General features: G+C 40.0%; 1 protein-coding gene and 1 long non-coding RNA gene across 3 annotated transcripts in view; one reads left to right on the plus strand and one right to left on the minus strand.

The window, feature by feature from the left end:
- Positions 1 to 9,544, minus strand: part of rap1b (RAP1B, member of RAS oncogene family) — a 57,056-nt gene extending 47,512 nt beyond the window's left edge. For both annotated transcript variants that reach the window (XM_026923047.3, XM_026923046.3), the window contains exon 1: positions 9,399 to 9,544. The gene's annotated coding sequence lies outside the window, so the exon portion shown is untranslated. The remainder of the gene's footprint in view (positions 1 to 9,398) is intronic.
- LOC113532016 (uncharacterized) lies at positions 8,517 to 20,409 on the plus strand. Its single transcript, XR_008304689.1, has 5 exons — positions 8,517 to 8,764; positions 9,577 to 9,706; positions 9,912 to 12,675; positions 13,878 to 13,970; positions 19,898 to 20,409. It is a non-coding gene; the product is annotated as an uncharacterized LOC113532016 (long non-coding RNA).
- Positions 20,410 to 21,118: the final 709 nt, after the last annotated feature.

Below are 21,118 nucleotides of genomic sequence, written 5' to 3' on the forward strand. Positions count from 1 at the left end.
AAAACTAAGTTAAACATTCCAAAAGCAGAAAAATCAACATTAGAAGCACATGATTTGGCTAGTCAATCACAAGAAACCATTGCAGTGACGGTGACTGACTTCTGTAAGACCTCCCCATCTCCATCTAGAAACAGCAGTGCAGTGAGTAAGGTGGAGTCACTCGAATTCCTCCTAATCTCTAAAGATCTCAAATGGGAAATAAAAACAACCATAATAATAAAAAAAAAAAAAAAAAAAAAAAAAAAAAAAAAAAAAAAAGCTTGTCAGCGAATATTTTTTCTACAGACATTGTGGCAACAATCTCTCGACTAGCTGTTTCCCAGTTCTAAAGATAGCCATCAGTAAGCGCGTGGTTCAGCTAAGCCTCCTCCTGCTTGAAGACCAGACTGCAGTGAATTGTGAGCACAGCAGAAAGGATGACTGATTAGCAGCAGCAGCTTTCAATTCAGGAGCTGCATGTCATCAGGAGAACTGAGAAAAAAAAAACACCACGATCCCCACACAAACTATCTGTTTCAGAACCTTCCCGCAGGTAAATGGTACCACTCCATCAGAACCAGTACCACATACCATCTGAACACGATTTTCCCACATTTGAAGAACTGTCCTTTCCTTATCACGTAGTGTTGAATAATGATGTTGTTCTTTTGGCTGTTCCCATTAGGGGTCACCACAGCAGATCATTGGTCCGCATATTTGATTTGGCACAGTTTTTATGCCAGTTGCCCTTCCTGACACAACACTCCCCAATTTTATCCGGGCTTGGGACCGGCACTGAGAAGGGCACTGTCTTGTGGCGACACTGGGGTTGGTTCCCTGGTCAGGAAGCGAGGGGCCCGGGCCATGGCAGTGAGAGCGTGAGAGAATGCCTAACCACTAGTCCTCCAGTGACCCACCATGTAGTGTTGAATATGGTCTTTGTATTTGTTTATTTCTCCCTAATATTTTCACCTGCCAATTCCCACCCAGGAGCAAGTTCTCTATCATATGACAGCTACCAACCGGGGAGGGTGAGGGCTAACACATGCTTCCTCCAAGACATATGCAGGCAGCCAACTGCATCTTTTCAAACTACTGCCCGTGCCGCAACCCAGAACGGCATAAAACACTCTGAAGAAAGCACTATCTGCTCTCTTCCACATACATGAGCTCACAGATCCCCATGATTGGCTAGTGTTGCTGTGATTGACAGTGGACAGAGAGTGTGCTATCCCTCCCACCCAGAGAGCACGGCTAATTTTGCTCCCTTGGCTTGCGGTTATGGCTCTGGCATTGTCGGGATTTGTACTCTTGATCTCTAGACGATGGGGCGAACTGTTAAGCCACTTGGGAGCACGAAGAGGATTTTTGATGACGTCAAGGAGGTGATTGGCCTGAATCACTGCATTTTCACTGAAAGATCAATCTAGACTTGAAACATGGGACGGCTACCAAATTTGAAAACTTTAGCTCAAATCCTGCTCTCTACATCCAAAGGCCATTTGGTTAAAATCACCTACATGAAACAAACTCATTGAACGGCAAGCCCTTTTTTAGAAAAAATGTGCTGAATAATAAATAAGAGGAACTACTTACCCTGTGAAAGCAGACAAGAAAGAAGAAGTGATGTGTAGCAAGTCAACTACAGGCATCATAATGATTCCGGACATTTTACCAGGTTTACAGGTAAATGACAAAGAAAACCAGTGGTAACGAGTGCATAACACATGGCTCTTGCCTGTTATTAATGCAACCACAGCAGGGCAAAAACAAATACAGCTTGTTTGCTGCCAAAGAAGCCTTTTTGGAGCTAATTTCAGGCTCAGGTGTAGAAGAGACCATGTAATCATGTCAAGGTAACATGTGCCAGGGCCATTACATCAAAGGCAGACTGTTCATAAGAGGCACAATGACATGTCTATCACCTATCAGAACTTGTTTTTCACTCCTCTAGTGAACTCTGAGTGGTTATAGTCTGCGCCTGTCACAAAACATTTGTATGCTTGGAGTTCTTCTGATCCAGGTGAAAACTGAGGCCCTGTTCACATCTTCCTGCCTTATGGCAGTTTGTATGTACAAATGACACTTATTTGTCTCAAGCATGAGCAAAATGTCACTTGGGCACTTTTTTGAAACTCAGTAACATCACGATAGCTTGAGCTACATGGGTCATGAAGAAGAACAAACATCATATCTTGAAACAATCAGTCACTGGAGGAGCAATAAAATGAAGCCCTCAACACATAGACTATTTTCTCTGGAGGTCGGCTGACAACATGTCAGCCGGCCATGATTAGGGTGAGAAGGGGAGAAAGACCCGATGCGTAGTTATTATTGGCATTACTGTACAGAGAAATGTGAGAGGAAGCAGGAATGATATTTGCATTTGTGGTAGTCTGATTTGAAGAGGGGAAAAAAATAATTCCGATTTGACTGACTTCATAACGGTCAGATGACCTCATTTCTGATAAATGTGTTATCATGCACCATATAAGCACATAAAGTGATGCAAATTTGATTTGAAAAGGTCCAAGGTTTGTGTTTACACAGCATTGGAGGAATAAAAAACATATTAATATCATGTTTAGCGCCACTTTAACACAAAATCTGACAACTCTACTGCTACAGCAACACTTCTCAATTACACTGTGAATAGAAATGCTCTATAGCCATCAGCATTTTGGCTAGTTTTCTAAAAAACAGCTTAGTCTAAACTTCATAATTACCTCAAGAAAGATCATGGGAATTCCCCATTGAAAATTTTTTTTTTTAAGTCGGTTTAATCATCGTCTATAGCTTTATACTGTAAAATATGGAAACGTTAAAATGAGTCCTGATTTTGCTGACTGCTGTTAAAATAAAATTTTAGTTATCTGATATTTATTAAGCATCTAATATGAGACTGTACTCCAAGCCTATGCAAAGATCACCGTGACACAGTATATAGCAATAGCTGCATTAAGGTCAGATCATCATTTGCTTTCCTCTATGATAATGTTTTGGATGTAGCCGTGTCTTGCGTACACGCCTATAAAGAGGCCAACTGGAGCAGCTGTACGAGTCTCATCAGGCCCACCTTGACCAATCCAGCTCTGTGTCAAAGCACTCGTAGAGATAGAGACCCCTCTTTAAACACTCAACACGCTCAGGCTCCCATTTAAACACCATCAGCACCAAAACACAACTTTATTGCAGGGATAATGAAGAAATGTATCAGAGAAGGTACATCATGAAGGATACAGAAGTTATACAAGTACTAGGTGTCTCTGGGTGATCTATTTCACTTGTAAATATCAACCTATATGTTATATATAAAGTGTGGTTAAGATGTTGGACTACTGATTGGAAGGTTGAGGGGCCGTTTACACGACAACATTTTCAGCCAAAAACAGGAAGCTTTTTATGCGTTTTGCCTGTTCGTTTACACGACAACGGCGTTTTGGGGACTGAAAACGCATATTTTTGAAAACAGGTTTCAAAGTGCAAGTTTTTGAAAACGTCGCCATTATCGTCTCCATGTAAACACCCAATACGGGAATCTTTGAAAACGGTGACATCACGCGCGTGCATAGTACGTGTTAGGTATGTAGACATGCGCAGTACGTGTTTATTGTAAAGGCAAACTGCTGGCCTGGCATAGGTAATAGGGCGTTTTTGGCCGTTATCGCGGATATGTGTAAACGCGAATTGTTTTGAAAACGTTGCCGTGTATACGTGAAACTTTTTGAAAACGTTTTTGACTACATCGTTGTCATGTAAACGTAGCCTGAGAGTTTAAATCCCAGGACCACCAAGCTGCCACTGCTGGGCCCTTGAGCAAGGCCCTTAACCCTCGACTGCTCAGCTGTATACATGAGATAAATGTAAGTCGCTCTGGATAAGGGCGCCTACTGGTCAAAAGCACACAAACTCAGCATGTCATTTGCAAGTCAATCACCTCACCTAGGTTACAGGTTGTCAGGGAAAAGGGAAAAACACGTATAAAGCAATGCTCAGGGAACAACACAAGTTTCACATTTCCACCCAAACTGTTTTGGCTCTAAACAATGCAAATGAACAAAACAAATCGATTTAGCCTCTGCTGCAGGAATCTTATATCTTATACCAAACCTGCATGAGAATCTGTGCATGAAATCCCCACCTTAAAAAAAAAAAAAAAAAAAAAAACAGGGGGGGAAAACCTGTCAATTCAATTCCAGTCATCTCTTACTGAGAATTAGATTAAAGGAACTGATGAGAATCTGTGTCATTCATTTACAATGAGCTTTAAATTATTATTATAATCACTGATATGTATCTTTCAGAAGACACAGTAACATGTAAAGCACATGCTGAGTGGAAAAAGACACATTTTAAAAACCGTATGTCTAAAGTCCTATATGGATTGGACTAGTTTTACATGAAGGGGCGGGGTAATTACTACCAGAGCATTTCTGGGATTTTAGTCCAGTCCAAATCAGTCATGTCAGTCATTTTTATGGATGGTGTGTGGAAAGATCTGGAAAGATTACACCATACAATACCATCTCTAAAATGACCTGTAGATATACTCCAGATAATAACCTGTCTGAAATGAAATGTTAGCAAAGTGCTTAATGTTAATGCGCTTTTTCTGCTGTATAGGGACACTCCAGGAAGTGTTCACTCTTTTCTGGCATCTCACACCGAAACCAAAACAGTTTAGAAAGCAGAACAATAAGCTACACATGACGTCAGAGAAGCAACACTTCTGGGGGTTTTAGGCAGGATATTGAGTTCCAGGCACAGGCGCAGCGTGCATATGTTATGGTCATGTCACCTAGATGATCAAAGAAACCTTGTGCAGCCACGAGCCTCACGAGCACTTATAATAAAGATCAAAACAGTCGCTTTATATTAAAATGAGGTATGTAGCGTGCATGGAAATTTTAGTGTGACAGCCATGTGTATGCTGTGAAGACGTTCTCATCTCTGTGGTTTATATAAAGACTGCTTATCCCATGCAAATCGATCATAATTACTAAGGATGTCCTCTGGCAACGTAACTTAACAGACATACGTCTGGAGATCTTATCCCATCTAAACAGTACTTAACAGGCGCTTGTTTTTTATAACATTACTAAATAACGTTACTGTTACTGAACCTGCAGCTATTTTTTGGTTTTCTGATAACAGAAAGCTATTGACGCAATTCACGTCTGCTTTATTTTCATATCAGAAAACAGTAAAATATAAAGTAAAAATAAAGGAGGACATAACAGATATATAATGAGGGCACGGTAATGGTGACAGCGCTTCGCCTACTCACCACCCACAGCAGACCTGCTTCTCCTCGCCTACAGGTTGCTGATGTCCAAGACAATTACATAACTTGTCTAAAGTGACCAACCCCCACCAAAATCAGCACACAGCTACACAGCATTTCCCAGGTGAAAGAAGTGTCTCTACACGGCTGAGACGATGCTGGCTGCTGTGAAAAGCCCGGTGACAAACTGCTGGTTGGGATGCAGAACACAAGAGGAAAATGGGCAGCAGGAAACCGGATCAATACAAACTGACTACGCTCTGTGCCAAATGGCAGGGCATCTGTTTCGACATGCATAACCTCCACGAAGGCAGCGTATAATCCATGATTCATCTCTATCTATTGGTCAAGTAACTTGCTTTATCATTATTCAAATATTAGCTTCATAACTAGGAATTAGGCCATACTATCATACTATCTGTAGTTACCCATTTTCATGCACCAATGCTTCTAGCCATTAGTCACGTCACCAACTTCCACAAACAAGAGTGACATTTAATGTGCTCTCACACATGAACAAACTCGCCTAACTACGTTTACATGCACATCAAATTCCGTTTAAGGTATGTATTCGGGTTGCAGCCATATTCCGAATATATTTATATGCGTACAGGCATCGGAATATTCCTGTATACATGGTTGTTGTAAGTAAGCCTGAGTTGCTATTCCTAAATACCTACAGCTAAGCATCTGTTAGCACCCACAATTCCTTGCGGACTGAGCACACGCATATATCTCCGTTCACTGGATTTCCTGAATAAAGGTGTTTACATGCGACAAATTTCCAATTAAAACAGGCATATTCCAGGGACGGGAATCGGAATTTGGGTAATCAGAATATTGTCTTAATCTGAATCGGGCAATCGGATTGCAGCGTTTACATGCATGACTCAGTACTAATTAGAATATCGCCAAATTCTGATTAGTATCGGAATATTGATGTGCATGTAAACGTTGCCAATGACTTAGTGAAGTTTCGGTATTAGAATAAGCCATATTTTTTAAACTGAATTAGCTGCTGGATGGGACAGCTTTCCTCAGTATTTTTTTACAGTACTTTCAAAGTATTTTTCTCCAGTGAAATTCTCCAGACTGTTCTGTTTGGAAGACCTCTGGGGAAAAAATGGCTGCTGAAAACACAAATCCACTGCCCATAATGTAGAAAAAATGTGTTTATGAGTTTATGTCCCTCTGCTAAACCCAAGCCACAAAACAAACTCAGCTGAGCAGAGCAATTAGCATTTTGAAATTTGAATTGGTAATTGGGTAATTCACAAGATTTAACTATAACACCAAGCATTTGGGGAAAAAAACAGTTTAAAAACAACTCTGAATGCTACCACACTCCTCATCATGATCACACTGCTGTCTATGTAGTTACTGAATAAAAAGCCTTATGGCTTGGAAATGTAAGGGAGTTAAGGGCATTCAGCTAGTGCACATGAAAGTCTGCAGGCTGTTAGTGTGGGGGAAAAGGGGCGCAGCATATAAACAAGTCTAATCCCCTTAATTCCTTTTTTTGAAGCATACATGCCTAATGAAGACAATGATGGGAGTGAACTGCTTAGCTATTTAAATGGTAGCGTTACAAACTGTAGACCCCATGCCACGGAGTGGACGAACAAGCCTACGTGAATGAAACGGCTAACTGTGGATCACAGGTCAGTTATTTCTTGATGCCTTCAAATATGTTTGGTTCCCTTTAGTGCATCCAACGTGACCAAATACAGGAAGGAAAGAATGACAATGCCACCAGGTTTCACAAGGCCCTTTGGCCTGAAGAGGAAGTGAGCCAACCCCCACCGCCATCACCTCTTTCCCGCCTTTCCTCCCAGGAGCGTCTTCTTTCCCCTTCACTCCTTCTGTTTTCCTAAAAATTCCCATCTAGCAACTCTCGGTGCATGTTGTGAATACAGTAAAGTGTGTCTTAAGAGTTCAGTAATGTGTTTGTAAAAGCCACAGATAGCATGATAGTCTAATGTTTGGTTTCGCAAATACCCCAGTGTGACAAAGTCTACTTTTGGGAAAATACCAGACATATATACTGGGCATGCTTAACAAATAATGTTCCTCATACAAATCTGAATACTGATTCAGAGCGCACAACCCTAGAGATTAAGGCCTTGTGAAAATATTCGTTACATTGCAGCATACCTTATTCCTAACCCACTGACAATATCGACAGGCATAACTAAAGAGAATATCGTTCTCTCCAAAAGGAATTCAGCGGATCTTCAATTTGTTTTTCCAAAGGAGCCTCTAAAGCGGCATTCCTCTGTGCCCAAGAGGGCCTACTATCACAGGGATTTCCTTCCTCTCGCTCCAAGGGGGATAGCACTGAGGTCAAACTACGGCAGGGCGAGGCCGTCCCACCGGCCCTACTACTCAATGATCAGCTGTTATCAGCCCGTCATGTTAGTAGCATGGGTTGGTCTTTAAGACGTGTACAAATTAATTGAACATACTGAACAGGACACTACAGTCTATATCTCAGTAACCAGTGCTGCATAAACCGAGTGCAATATGAAGTGTTAGCGCAAAAAGGGCGAGTCTGTGAGCTGTATGCAATGTCTCAGGAAATGGAAGGGCTGTGTGTGTGAAACTATCTGCCTTGAACACTCAACATGACATTATCTCACACACTTCCTTGGCTTAAAAATAAGGACATGTTCCATGATATGTGGCAGAAGTAATAGGAGTTCTGCTGTTGTGGATTATTTACCAGTGTATTAGCACACATTTAAGAAAACATTTCAAAATCTCAACATCTGCAATATCTAGATAGATAAATTAAACCCTGACAGACGCATAGCGTGCATTAAAAATAAATGAGGAGGCAACAGGATCCTGCTGACCGCCTTAATCACTTTTCACTGACACTTTCATAAACTTATAAAATAGCATTGAAACTGTATCACTCCCTGTAACTGAGGTGGTACTTTCAAGGGTACCGAAAAAAAAGGTGCATGTAGTGTACCTTTAAAGCTTGGAAGGCTTACATTAGCCTACATTAAACCTTTTTTTTTTTTTTTTTTAAGGTATCTACATTCCTGGTGGAACATACACATTAGAAGATAAAGGTTCCACCCTGGCAATAAGGAAAGCCACAGTTTAGCAGCCATTTTTTCTCATTTTTCAAGCAGCCATGCTAAGAAAGTGCAGTGTTTAGGGTGGACTGCTACCTCAGATCCACCCTGAACAGCTACAGCAGGCTGTATGTATGTATGTGAGGCATTCCTGGAAAGCAATAAACCTTATTAGTTTGGTTTAAAAGCGTGGTTAATGCGCAGTTGTGGAGCAGAAGTGCGCCGTTTGTCTTTCTCTTTCTCTTCTCTGTGGAAGAAAGTGGACTTCGCCTGAGAGCTGAACTAGGTGGGGCCGCTAATCAGACACACTCCGAGCAGGACACTGCGTGAAAGAAAGACAAGCTGCTGCGTGAAAGAAAGACAAGCTGCTTTGAACACCACCACGCCTGGAAGACTTCATATCTTCACACACAAGGTTCATCTCTCTCTCAGGCTACTCTAGAGCTGCTGGAATTGAACACAGGGGATTTCATTTGCTGATATTTCAACGCTGTGAGCCGCCACACGCCCAGTTTCCCCTCACAGTACTCATGCGTACAACTTTTCCATTTCCGCTCTAACTTCCACACAGCGGCGGACAAAATGCTGTAAACAATATAAAGCCTGTTTCTTCTCTCTCTCTCTCTCACACACACAGATACACAGCACAGACACACTGTTTAAGCTCTACCGCTTGACGGGATAAACGCCCGGCCAAGCCGCCAGCGCTACACACGGACACAGCGGCGTGCAGGAAGCGTGAGGAGCTGAATTGTTGAATTGTTTCAACTCAAGCTGCCTCCGCCATGTTCTCTCCGTTTGACCTGCTCTTCCGCAAACCGCGCATTGGTGAACCGGTCTCGCGCTGTGAGCTCGCGCTCTCTCTCTCTCTCTCTGTCTCTGTCTCTCGCGCACACGCACACACACACACACGCACGCGTCTCACGCACGCAGAGAAGATAAAAGGCCGCTCGGTACATCCGCGTCTGTCGCTACAAAATTACCCATTCGAGTCCTTTTGGCAAAATACAAAGTGACACATTAGAAAAGCCGACGGATCCGGTACTCACAGATTAGCTCCAATCCGTTTGCTCTCTCTCTCTCCCTCTCTCACTCTCTCTCTCTCTCTCAGTCAGCCAGTCAGTCACTCAACCAGTCAGCCAGTCTCTCCCTCTCTCTCTCTCTGTTTCCCCCCTCCCTCTCTCTCTCTCTCTCTCTCCCCTCCCTCTCTCTCTCTCTCTCTCTCAGGCGTCTGACGGGTTGGAGTGCGACGTGACGTCACGACCCCGCGCTCGGCCCCGCCCCTCCCCGCCGAAGCGCCCTGTCTGCTATTGGATGGAAATTAGGGCTCCATACAAAAGCGCACTAACGGTACCAGGTACATTGTGCACTAAATAGTCTCTCAAAATCTTAATCTTGTGTCACAAAAGCACAACACAAACCTGGCTCTTTATTTAAGTGGAGATTAAAGTGATTAAATTTGGTTTATGTAAACAGAGAGCTGAGTATTTGCACCTTCTTCTTCTTCTTCTTCTCATTATCATTATTATTATTATTTAGCATGGTCTCCCTGCTTCCTCCAGGCTCTTCAGAAAATGAATTCATGGTCATTAACCAGAGGAAACCAGAGAACCCAGAGGAAACACACAAGGACATGGGGAGCGTACGCACAACTCCACCACCCGAGTTAAGGAGCTCAGGCCCCTGGAGCTGCACCTCTAAAATAATAATAATAATAATAATAATAATAATAATTTCGAGCTTTCACTTCAAAATTGTAAAATGTATTCTTACGGCAGTAGTGAATTGCTGTGTATACACCCTGCCTCAGATCATGAGGCTTAATTAATATCATGGATTTATGCTACAAAAGAGTCATTTTGATGCCAAATACACAAAACAAGGAATCCTGAAAACGTAAGTTATTTAAACTCCTCAAGTAGGCAGTAATTAACCCTTAGGACACAAAGTTATAATGAAGATTTGCTTTAATCACATTTCCATGATATCAGTGCTCAATATAATAATAACACATAAACCAAACTCTTCCCACATTGCTGGCAGTGAAAGCAGTGCCTCCTAAACCTCAGTATAACCCCTTCTTATTTATTATATGATCTTTTCTGAATACAGTCTGATAGAAAGGAAACTGTGATTTTTTTTTTACATAATTTAAAAAGTAACCTAATGACAGTTTAAAGGAATTCTCCAGGGTTTCTTTTACCCATATGTCTATCTACCATATGTTTAGTGTTACATGCAGAAAAATTAACACATGTCCCTGTACCCTGTAAAAAGATCAGAAATCTCATTTATACGAATTAATGGAAGTCTAAGTGCAGTCGTTAGAGTAATCAGTCAAGTTAATCCAAAAATAGACAGTTGTAATTCTGTTTTTGCATATCTTAAATATTTATTAAATGAATTTAACACTTGCCCCTAGCCTACTCTTGAAGCAAGTTTCAATTAAACAGGACTCTCACTGTATTCTCACTACAGGGAAATATGTGAGAGACAATGTGCCAGAATGCTACAGATGCAGTGGATAATGAGATAATGTTAAAGAATACCGTACCATACAATGGTACTGTATAGTGTTTCTCAACCCCAGGCCAGGGAACTAACTTCCCTGCACAGTTTCAAGACCTCATAAGTCCCAACACACCTAATCCAGCTCATCAGCTCATCTAATTACTAAGCCCTTCATGAGTTGGGTAAGACATGCATCTTGGAAGTTAGGAAACCTTAAATCTGTGAAGGACCTGGGTTGAGAAACCCTGCTTTAAAAATGACATCTAACTTACAGCAATCCATAAAACAATAACTACTACAAAACATCATTTCAAGCAGGCCATTTTTTGCTGCATGTTTTCTGTGTGAATGGTCTCCTGTTCTCTGCTGATTGCATTACTCATCTCTTACAGGCTTAGAAGAAAACGAGTGAAGAAATCAAACAGCTCATTGAGAGGGTCTGCAAGCAGTCCGGAATGCCAAATATGCTCTCTAGCATCAGGAATGTGAGTTTGCTCCATGCTGTAGGCCACCATCCCTCACAGCTCTCAGCATTCATGTGGCACTCAGCTGTGCACACTCAGATGTATGGGAGTATTGGTGTAAGTTACACCAATGCATTTTTCTGCTATTCCACTGAGTAAAAGTTTTAATCACTGAGTTATAGCTACACTAACCATGGCACAGTGCTATTTAACTGCCAGTTGATGTTTATCATAAAACTCACATAACCTGTGAATATATATATCACACAACCACAAACTTATGAATTATTAAGATTGCTGATTTAACTGATTTTCATTTCTTCTGGAATTAGTATATATTACTTTGTGCAAAGACAGCTCTGGCCATCCAGTTATCATCACCATATAATCACTTATCCATGACAGCAAAGTTAACAGAGTATATTGACAAGAGATGATTGAGATCATTGACAAGATGATTCCACATAAAAATGCTACGTACAGCCAGCCCCAAGGACAACCAGGGAAGCTGCCCCGGGCCCAGGAGGGTTTAGTAGTCCACTTACATGCAGAATAGGACTATCTGAAATATGTCTGTTTGATAAAGCTATGTCTTGTGCATTTTTTGCAACTCGTCAAGGTTAATACTTCCCATATCTTGTAAAATGGTTTGATCTGCTGTGTTTTCCATGGCAAAAATCTTACATACCTGCTGAATGTATGATTTGTGGCTAATTACAGACATAAAAACTGCAGCTTTTGTTTAAAAAATTAAAAGAACCAATCGATTTCCTTTTGGTTACTGACTTTAAGATTAGAGCTAGGTTTAGGTGTAGGCATAGCATTAATTAGCCACATTAATGTCAAAGGAAGTTCCTCACAAGGATAGCAAGTGTGTAGGGGCCTTCTTAAGTGGATCGTCCCGTGCCTGAGCAATATCCATGGTGGGCCTGTGTACTGCTCTCAAAAAGACCTCTGCATTCATAGCAAAGACATAACATTGTGTTTAAAGGCGTTATGTTGGATAAGACCTTCATGATTTATCCGGAGCCCTTCACCAGAAACTATTTTCAATATTGCACTCTGTACATACATGCATATGTACATGTGTATTAGTTAGGAGTGATTACTGTCATGCTGCCTGAGGCCTGTGACACACTTCTATGTCCCAATCCAGGAAAGCTACAGTATTTCTGCTGATCAGATAGAGCCTACAGGAACTCCCGTGTGTGAGAGCAGCTGGAAAGTCATGGGCTATTCTTAGCTACGTTTTCCTGCCTGGGTGGGGTTTCACAGTTTCTTCACGACGATTGCGCACCAGCAATTGTTTCCCCACACAAGATTTCACATGGGGTCAACAAAACCAAAAAAGGTAAAAAGAAAGATGACAGTTTGAGGAGCCTTCAGAGAGTTAAAGTAACAATGAGTCTTACTGCTGATGCAGAGCCAGCGGAAAGCAAGAGTGACTCATTTAAAGGTCCAATACATATTATTAGGCAGAATATAGAAACACCCTGTCAAATGTGTCAGGTAAGTGTACTGTAACTTGAGCACTTTAGCCTCATCTTCATATGGCTTCAACCATGGCACAACAGAAATAGATTTTAGTGCTCTTCATGATAACACTCGTCTCATATGAGTCGAGAGATAATTTAGGTTAATAGGAGGATCTGAAACTGCTCTGGGAGTGCTCTCAGTTTTACACATACATACATACACACACACACACACCCACACACACACATACAAATTACTGGGCACTATACAGGGCAATGATCGCTTGGTTTAATTAGCTACTGCAACTGACCCAATTGCACAATTCATGAACAAGGAGTTCTCATTGCCAAAATCGTCTGCCACATGCTTCTGGAGTCAAGTGTCTATGGCAACCAAAGCAGAGATTAAATCTTTCCATAGGGTATGATTATGACTATGCAGGATTTCATAAGAAAAATGTGTTTAGAGGTCATAATGTTTTTGTTTTGTTTGTGCACAATTCTCTAGACACATGGGTTTTCCCCTGTAAAAATAGAACAAAGCTATATCTATATATATATATATATATGTGTGTGTGTGTGTGTGTGTATATATACATATGTGTGTGTGTGTGTGTGTATATATATATATATATAGTACACACTGTTGAAGGCCTAAGACCTTGTTTAACAGCAAGGCTGAGAATTCAGGGTCATTTAATCTATTATATAGTATTTACAAAGAATTATCATATGGCCCACTTTGCCAAGCAACAGCAAAAACACAAGATGACACATGAGCTGTTTGTCTCAGGGATATATTCAAGGTTTAACCTGACACGCACATTTCAACATGTTCATACATGGCAGGGAGGCCTAGTAACACATTAAATCGACATTTTCCTGTAGATCGGAAAAGGCCTCTTCCAAAAGTGTCAGTTTAAACATAGTTTAGTTAAATCCTAAGACACAAGGAAAAAAGGAAGGCACCTGAGACAGCAAGGCTATCATTGTTATACTTCTAATAGACAGACAGAGGCATACAGTAATTACACTCATAAAATGACAGAGAGTAGTAATGTTTGTTTCTGTCTTCCAGAGCACAGTATGTGGAGTAATCCAGGAAGTCAGGGACCTTCTCACCTCACCCACAACATACCCACACACACAAACAAGAACGACAGAGGCAGAGGTGAGGCTGGTGAAAAGACTATATTTAAACTGAGAATTAAAAGTGCTGCATGGTGGTTATTATTATCTGTGCAGAGTTTTGCATGTTCTAACCGTGTTCGTATGGGTTCCCCCTGGGATCTCTAGTTTTCTCCCTCCTCCCAAAAACATGCCAGTAGGTGGACTGGCTGCTCTATATTGCTATGTGTGAATGAGCATGTGAATCTGTATGCATGGTGTCCTGAGATAGACTAGTGTCCCATCCAGGATGTATTTCCACCTCGCACCAAGTGTTTCCAGGATAGGCTCTGGAAAATTAGACAGGGCATCCAACGAAGATATGCTTTTAATAATGAAGCCTGATTCTAGATCAGTCATTGAAGTAAAGGAAAAAAAAGAAGCTCATATTAATTTCTAGTTGAATGACTAATCAGCACAGCCCAGAAGAGAACAGAGTGACTTTATCACACACATGATCATGAGGAAGACATGAGTATGACCGGGTCAAATGGTTAACCACATATAATACCACATATACAGAGTTTTCTTCACTAATCTTCCAACACTAAAGCAGCTGTAGAAGTAAACAATTTATTCAGTAGCGTCATACTGTACACTGTAGTGTCTACAGCTAACAGTGATCATACACAGAGATAATCCTGTAGTCATAGAGAGAATTTGAATAGCTAAAAGACATATAAACATGCTTTCTACACTAGGTCATAGAATCACCAGCAAAAACACTGGTTTAGGATGCAATGGCTTGATGTGCCCTATTTATTCAAAATGCAATCCAGGTCTGATGGTAAGCTTCAGTAAGAAGCATTGTAGTAGCAAGAAAATTAAACAAATCATATACATTATAGAGTGTAGAAAAAGAGCTATGTGAATGCGAAAAGTTTATTTGAAAAAGACACTGCCCATATAAATGCAAAGGACGTGCTAAAAAAAGTCATGCTAAAATCTCTACTGACACGGATTATATGCGTTAGCAGGACACAGCAACAGCAGAACAGAATAATGCCCCAGGGGGCAAATCTGTCATCGAAAGGCTCTGAAAGGCAAAGGGCAAATCCATATGCTGTCAACACCACCACCACCACCACCAACACCACCACCAACACCACCAACAATAACAACAACAGCATGTCCTTCCATTTCTAGAGTCTCCGTTCATGAGCCAGCCTTATATGAGTTAATAGAAACACTATCCTCACACACCACAACAGGTTTGGTAATGGTAACAAAAGCAATGACTATAAGTTACTTCAGAGGATGATGAGAAGCCCCACAGGCTCTCACTATTCCTGCTGTGTGGAAAGTTAAAGGAGAAATCCACCCAGAATTACTTGCGTATTAATCTTTATAATTAACATTAACGTCATCTTCAGTGGAGTCTGAGATTTATTTTGTAATAAAAGTTGACTTTTTTAGTTTGAATATCTTTCATCAACTAGTTGGTCTCTTTTCACTTTGGATAACACTTTCCTAAAGTATTTCCCACAATTTCCTAGACACTTTCTTGCATTATTTCCCAAAATGCCATTCGATTACATGCTAATAGCAGCACCAGTGGGAACTAGCTCTGGCTTCATCGCTACCTCAAGAAGCCAATGCAGCACTGTTTTAGTCCATTAGCCTGTCCAGCTCTCACACCTCTGTCAACACCATTGTCATCTCATATCTCTAACTAGCCAAGCCGAGTCTCTGTCATTACTCTGTTATACAACTGTGTTGTATGTCTGCATTATATTTGGGAACTTTGAGGCCAACGTTTGCTGTCTCCACAACTTGCATGTTGGATTTCTTATTAATATGACTTTGAATGTCATTGGGGAATGATGAGTGAGAAAAGAAGTTCTGCTCTTTTGTTTTTAGGAACTAACAGTGAAACCTAACTGGTATATTGGAGATAGCTAAAAATGTTTCCCTAGTAAATACCATTGTAACTGCGCTAGCAATGTCCACTTGCACAACCAACAACAGCTTCTTCCAACAATCTGCTTACAGCAATAACAAAAATACAGCACCAGCCAACAAATTAGCACCAGAATCTCTGAGCACATCAACAAGCATTTCAGTAGTAAATGTATTTAATGTCTTTATATTTAAAGCCTTTCATTGTGAAGTTTTGCTTTAAAAAAATAACCCAGTACAAAAAGATAGATCATTCAGAAACCCTAGGATAGAGATTTTAAAAAACATTGGACCCCTCACATCTAGACCATCACAGTCTGGAGAAGACGCAGTCCCTGAACCACATACAGTATGCTTACCAGGTGTCTTTAGGTTTTGTTAACTCGGCCCTGCTGTTAAATCCCCCACTGCACAAACATCAGTGAACACCCACAGTACACACACTGCGGTGTGTTTTCTAATTGCTCAATGCTGCTCTTACTTATTCTGTGATTATGAATGCAAACCCGATCTATTGTCTTGCTCACATTACCATTTCCTGCTAATTTACCATATCAAAACCCATGTAAAGGAGAGAGCTGTGGGATAGATGAAGGGAGTGGAAATGATAGGTAAGGTATTATTCAGCTAATGAAAGGTTACAGATCGTGTCAGTGTAGGTTTGAGAGGGAGAACACAATGTCTGTCATCTTATGCAGGCTGAACTGAGAGCACTATCTTCCATATGATGATAACTCCAGCACACATAGTAATGACACAATATCAGGATGTAAATCTATACATGAAACCACCAAAAGGAAACAGCAGAAATCATAAAATCTGTTTCATTAAATCTGCAATAAGTAAGACATGATGGGTCATGCTGTTGTTGGAAAAGGATCCATGATGTCCAGCATTACTGTTCCCATCCCAGAGTTGATTATTTCCTATAGCAGCATGTCCAGAAGTGTTTATTCCACTTATAGTACAACAATTTGCAAAAAAAATTGCAATTTCTAATTTATTAATGAACATTTAATATTGTGGAACATCCATGAAACAAGTTAGTGCTTCTTATCGCCTCTGGCTTTCTCATTAGGGATAAATTCACATATTTACAATTTATTTTGGTTTAATTTAATTTGAATCTATTTATTTCTGTAAAGCTGTTTTGTGACAATGTCCATTGAATTATCCCTTACTTTATAGCAGCAATAAATAGTCATTCCCTCACCAGGATATCTCTCTCTCTCTCTCTCTCTCTCTCTCTCTCTTGAAGTTAACAATACAAAAATAACACAGCTTGTCATGTTACTCAAACTATTTCCTTTGGCGAAAAAAAAACCCAAAAACTGGGCACTGGAGACTCCTTCCATAAATATTAAATAAATATCAGGGCTGCTGGAAGAGAAAATGAATCCGCACCTTCTGACCAATCAGATTTGAGAATTCATCAGCACTGTGGTGTATGGTAGTAATAAAACAGGACTTACTATAACCATCCTTTACTTGCACAATGCATGTATATAACATATATAACATCCAGCGGAAAACATCTGTTGCTGCTACAGGTTATGGATGTTGTCGACTTTTGACATGCACAGCTCTCTTTCTGCCATTTGGCTCTTTTCCTCCCCTCACTGAGACACACACACACATAGAGTGTTAATCACACACAATCACGTACACTCATTCATTAAATGGGCTTCTTGCATTCAGTGCTATAACAGATTTCCGTTTTGAAATAGTGCGGCTCTCATGTTTCCAGCGGCGTTGTTTACATTCACTGGCATAGTGAGACAGCAACCTGTCCTATTATTCCTATATTTATATAAGGTAATTATATAAGTTCTATATAAAATATGCCAAATGCCAATGCCAAATAAATAAGACCCTCAAAATGACGTAATATAATTTTATACGGTTTATCATCTATACTGAAGCGTGGTTGGTGAGGGGTTACAGAACAAGGTCTCTGACTGAGGTCATCACCAATATATCAAAGCTTTTGTTGCCTGGAGACAGCCAATACACATCAAGCATACACATCAAGCATTTTCACTCTAATTACCTGCTGCTAATTAGCAGCGAAAACAATTCCCTTTGAATAAGTAAAATCTTGTCTTCATCAAGACACCTACACTCACTGTCCACTTTAATAGGAACACCTATAAACCTGCACATTTATGCAGTTAGCTAATCAGCCAATCATGTGGCAGCACTGCAATGCATACAATCATGCAGATACAGGTCAAGAGCTTCAGTTAATGTTCATATCAAACATCAGAATGGGGAAAAAGTGTGATCTCTGTGACTTTAACTGTGGCATGGATGTTGGTGCCAGATGGGCTGGTCTGAGTATTTCAGAAACTAATGATCTACTATGATTTTCACACACAACAGTCTCTAGATCAGTCACATGATTAGCTGATTAGACAACTGCATAAACGTGCATGTGTACAGGTGTTCCTAATAAAGTGGACGGTGAGTGTATATTGCAGTGTCTGAAGACAGCATATGACCTTTGAAATGATTGGAGTTAGAATATCCTATAAGATCACCTATAAGTGTCAAGCTCTGTGTAAACTAGAAAGACAATACTGAGTCACATCAAGTGCAAGGTATTTCTAAAGGCGTCCTCATGTGAGAAACATGTGATATAATTTTTTTACGAATGAGAAAATGCATAACCAAAAGTTATAAATTCTAATATAAAATCGAATATAAAATTTAAAAATATAAAATTTAAAATCATCAGTGATCCACACCTATATTTTACAGAGGGTATGGGTGCTTTGAGTTGTATGTACCTGCAAGTGGTTACTGAAGTTGAATGAATGAATGAAAATTTGAATGAAGTTGCATTCATTATAAACTTTCTTTAAGAGTATCAATAATTTTGCAATGTTTGCAATGTTATGAATTAATGAATATGAAATAATGAATATAAATACCATTAATTTAATCTAGATATTCTTATGACAGTTGTATATTACAGTACACTGTTAGTGTAGTTTATTTATTATATACTTCCATTTTGGCCATTCCCTCGAAGGGTGCTGATGATTCTGGAGTTGATTTACCTCCTCATCCAAAAGAGGGCGACATCTGACATTTCAGTGTCATTTTGTCACATGTTGATATTTCAAATAATTAGCTCTGTAATATCATCTCACACCATTAAGAAGATACACTGCCCAACCAAAAAAAAGTCTATGAATGGATCATTATTAGAGTGATTGTAATGTTTCTAGCATGTTATATGTTTGGCAACAGTTCTTTTAATCTTAAAAGATGAAGTGTGTAGCTTTTTAGTTCTTTAATAACCATGCAGAAAGACGTAGCATGGCCATATTCCAGGATGACACTGCCAAGATTCATCAGGGTTAAAATTGTGAAAGAATGGTTCAGAGAGCATAAAGAATCATTTTCACACATGAATTGGCACCTCGGAGTCCTGACCTTAACCTCGGTGAAAGTCTTTGGGATGTGCTGGAGGAGACTTTAAACAGTGCTCATCTCTTGCATTGTCAATACAAGATCTTGACCAAAAATTGATGCACCTCTTGATGGAAATAACATCACAACATTTATTTCCATCAAGTGGTGCATCAGGTTTTGGTCAAGATCTTGAATCAAGATCAATGAAAGAGGTGAGCACTGTTTAAAGTCTCCTCCAGCACATGATACGTCTTTCCACATGGTTATTAAAGAACTAAAAAGCTACACACTTCATCTTTTAAGATTAAAAGAACTGTTGCCAAACATATAACATGCTAGAAACATTATAATCACTCTAATAATGATCCATTCATAGACTCTTATGTATTTGCCTATTAAAATCTATACAGTGACTGTTTTTTGGGCCAGGCAGTGTAAATAACAAGTGTGAATGGTTATCTATTAAACTAGAGTGGAAAAGAATTTAGATAATATTTATATACCAGAATTGACAGACTAGCAGTACTGAAAAAAGGCACAGACCAGTAATTGTAGTTAGTTAAATAAGGCCTTTAGGACTGACACTTGTTAATCCCATTTCTCAATCCTGAGATGCCAGCGATCCCGACCGCTTCTGCTCTCCGGACCTACCTGATCCAGACTGATGCTTTACTTCTGGTTGGAGTTCTAATGTCATGGAAATCACTCGCTGCTGCTGAGGATGGCCCACATGGACACGCTAAACTGTGGTAGAAACCATTAAAAAATTGCTTTGGACTGCAATTGATACAAACGGTTTTGCTCTCAAGTCTCCGTCAGTGAACAGCTAATGACTTCAACAAAATGGACTTTATGTGAAAACTATGATGAATTTCCTGGTTACATAATCACACTTTTGACCATGTAGTACACAGTTATACAAGGGAATTATTCATAATCGCACTATCCGGTGTCACCCAGATGAGGATGGCTTCCCTTCTGAGTCTGGTTTCTCTCAATGTTTCTTCCTCATGTCATCTCTTTGCCACTGTCACCTCTGTCTTGCTCATTAGGGTTAAATGTATAAATGTATAAATTCAAAATTTATATTTCTGTAAAGCTGTTTTGACAATGGCCATCGTTAAAAGCACTATACAAATAAAACTGAATTGAATTGATCCATAATATCAGTGTTAAACGAAAAATCCTTCCTGAACGAACTGCATATTAATCTTTATAATAACATTTATATAACTCTTAGTTTCGATCCACTAATTTGATTGGATGAACAGTGTTCCAATAGTTTTAATATTTAGTATAACATGACAACTCTATCCAGATGTGGCCTCTTTGGCAACTACTTTTATTGATGGAGCAAATACACAAAGATTTGGCCACATACTGTAGTATCTGAAAGGTCAGTTACTCAATATTAATTTCTTGTTTCTAGATCTGTAGTATAAAAGCAATATCACGCTCGCAGTCATGCTACTGTACTGAGTATCAGCATGGCTGTGATTACCTGCGGCCGCTGATATTCACTACAACAGCACTCTTGCTATATTGCTTCAGGAATCTTCGACAATGTCTAGGGTTTATTTTATAATGAAATTCTAAGTTGACTATTGAGTTGACATTGACATGTTTTCACTTTGGTTCACAGTCTCCTACCCTAACCCTACCTGCTGACAGCAGTGCCAGAGAGAATTAACTCTCGCTTCATCTCTATATTAAAGAGAATGATGCAGCAGAGCTTTAGTCCTTTAGTCTGTCCTTCTTTCTCACCTCTTCATCAGTACATTCTTCTCAAACACATCAGACCACCGTCAACCGCATCACGTTCGTCATCTTATG

This window comes from Pangasianodon hypophthalmus, chromosome 18 (assembly GCF_027358585.1).
Source record: "Pangasianodon hypophthalmus isolate fPanHyp1 chromosome 18, fPanHyp1.pri, whole genome shotgun sequence".
NCBI lineage: Eukaryota > Metazoa > Chordata > Actinopteri > Siluriformes > Pangasiidae > Pangasianodon > Pangasianodon hypophthalmus.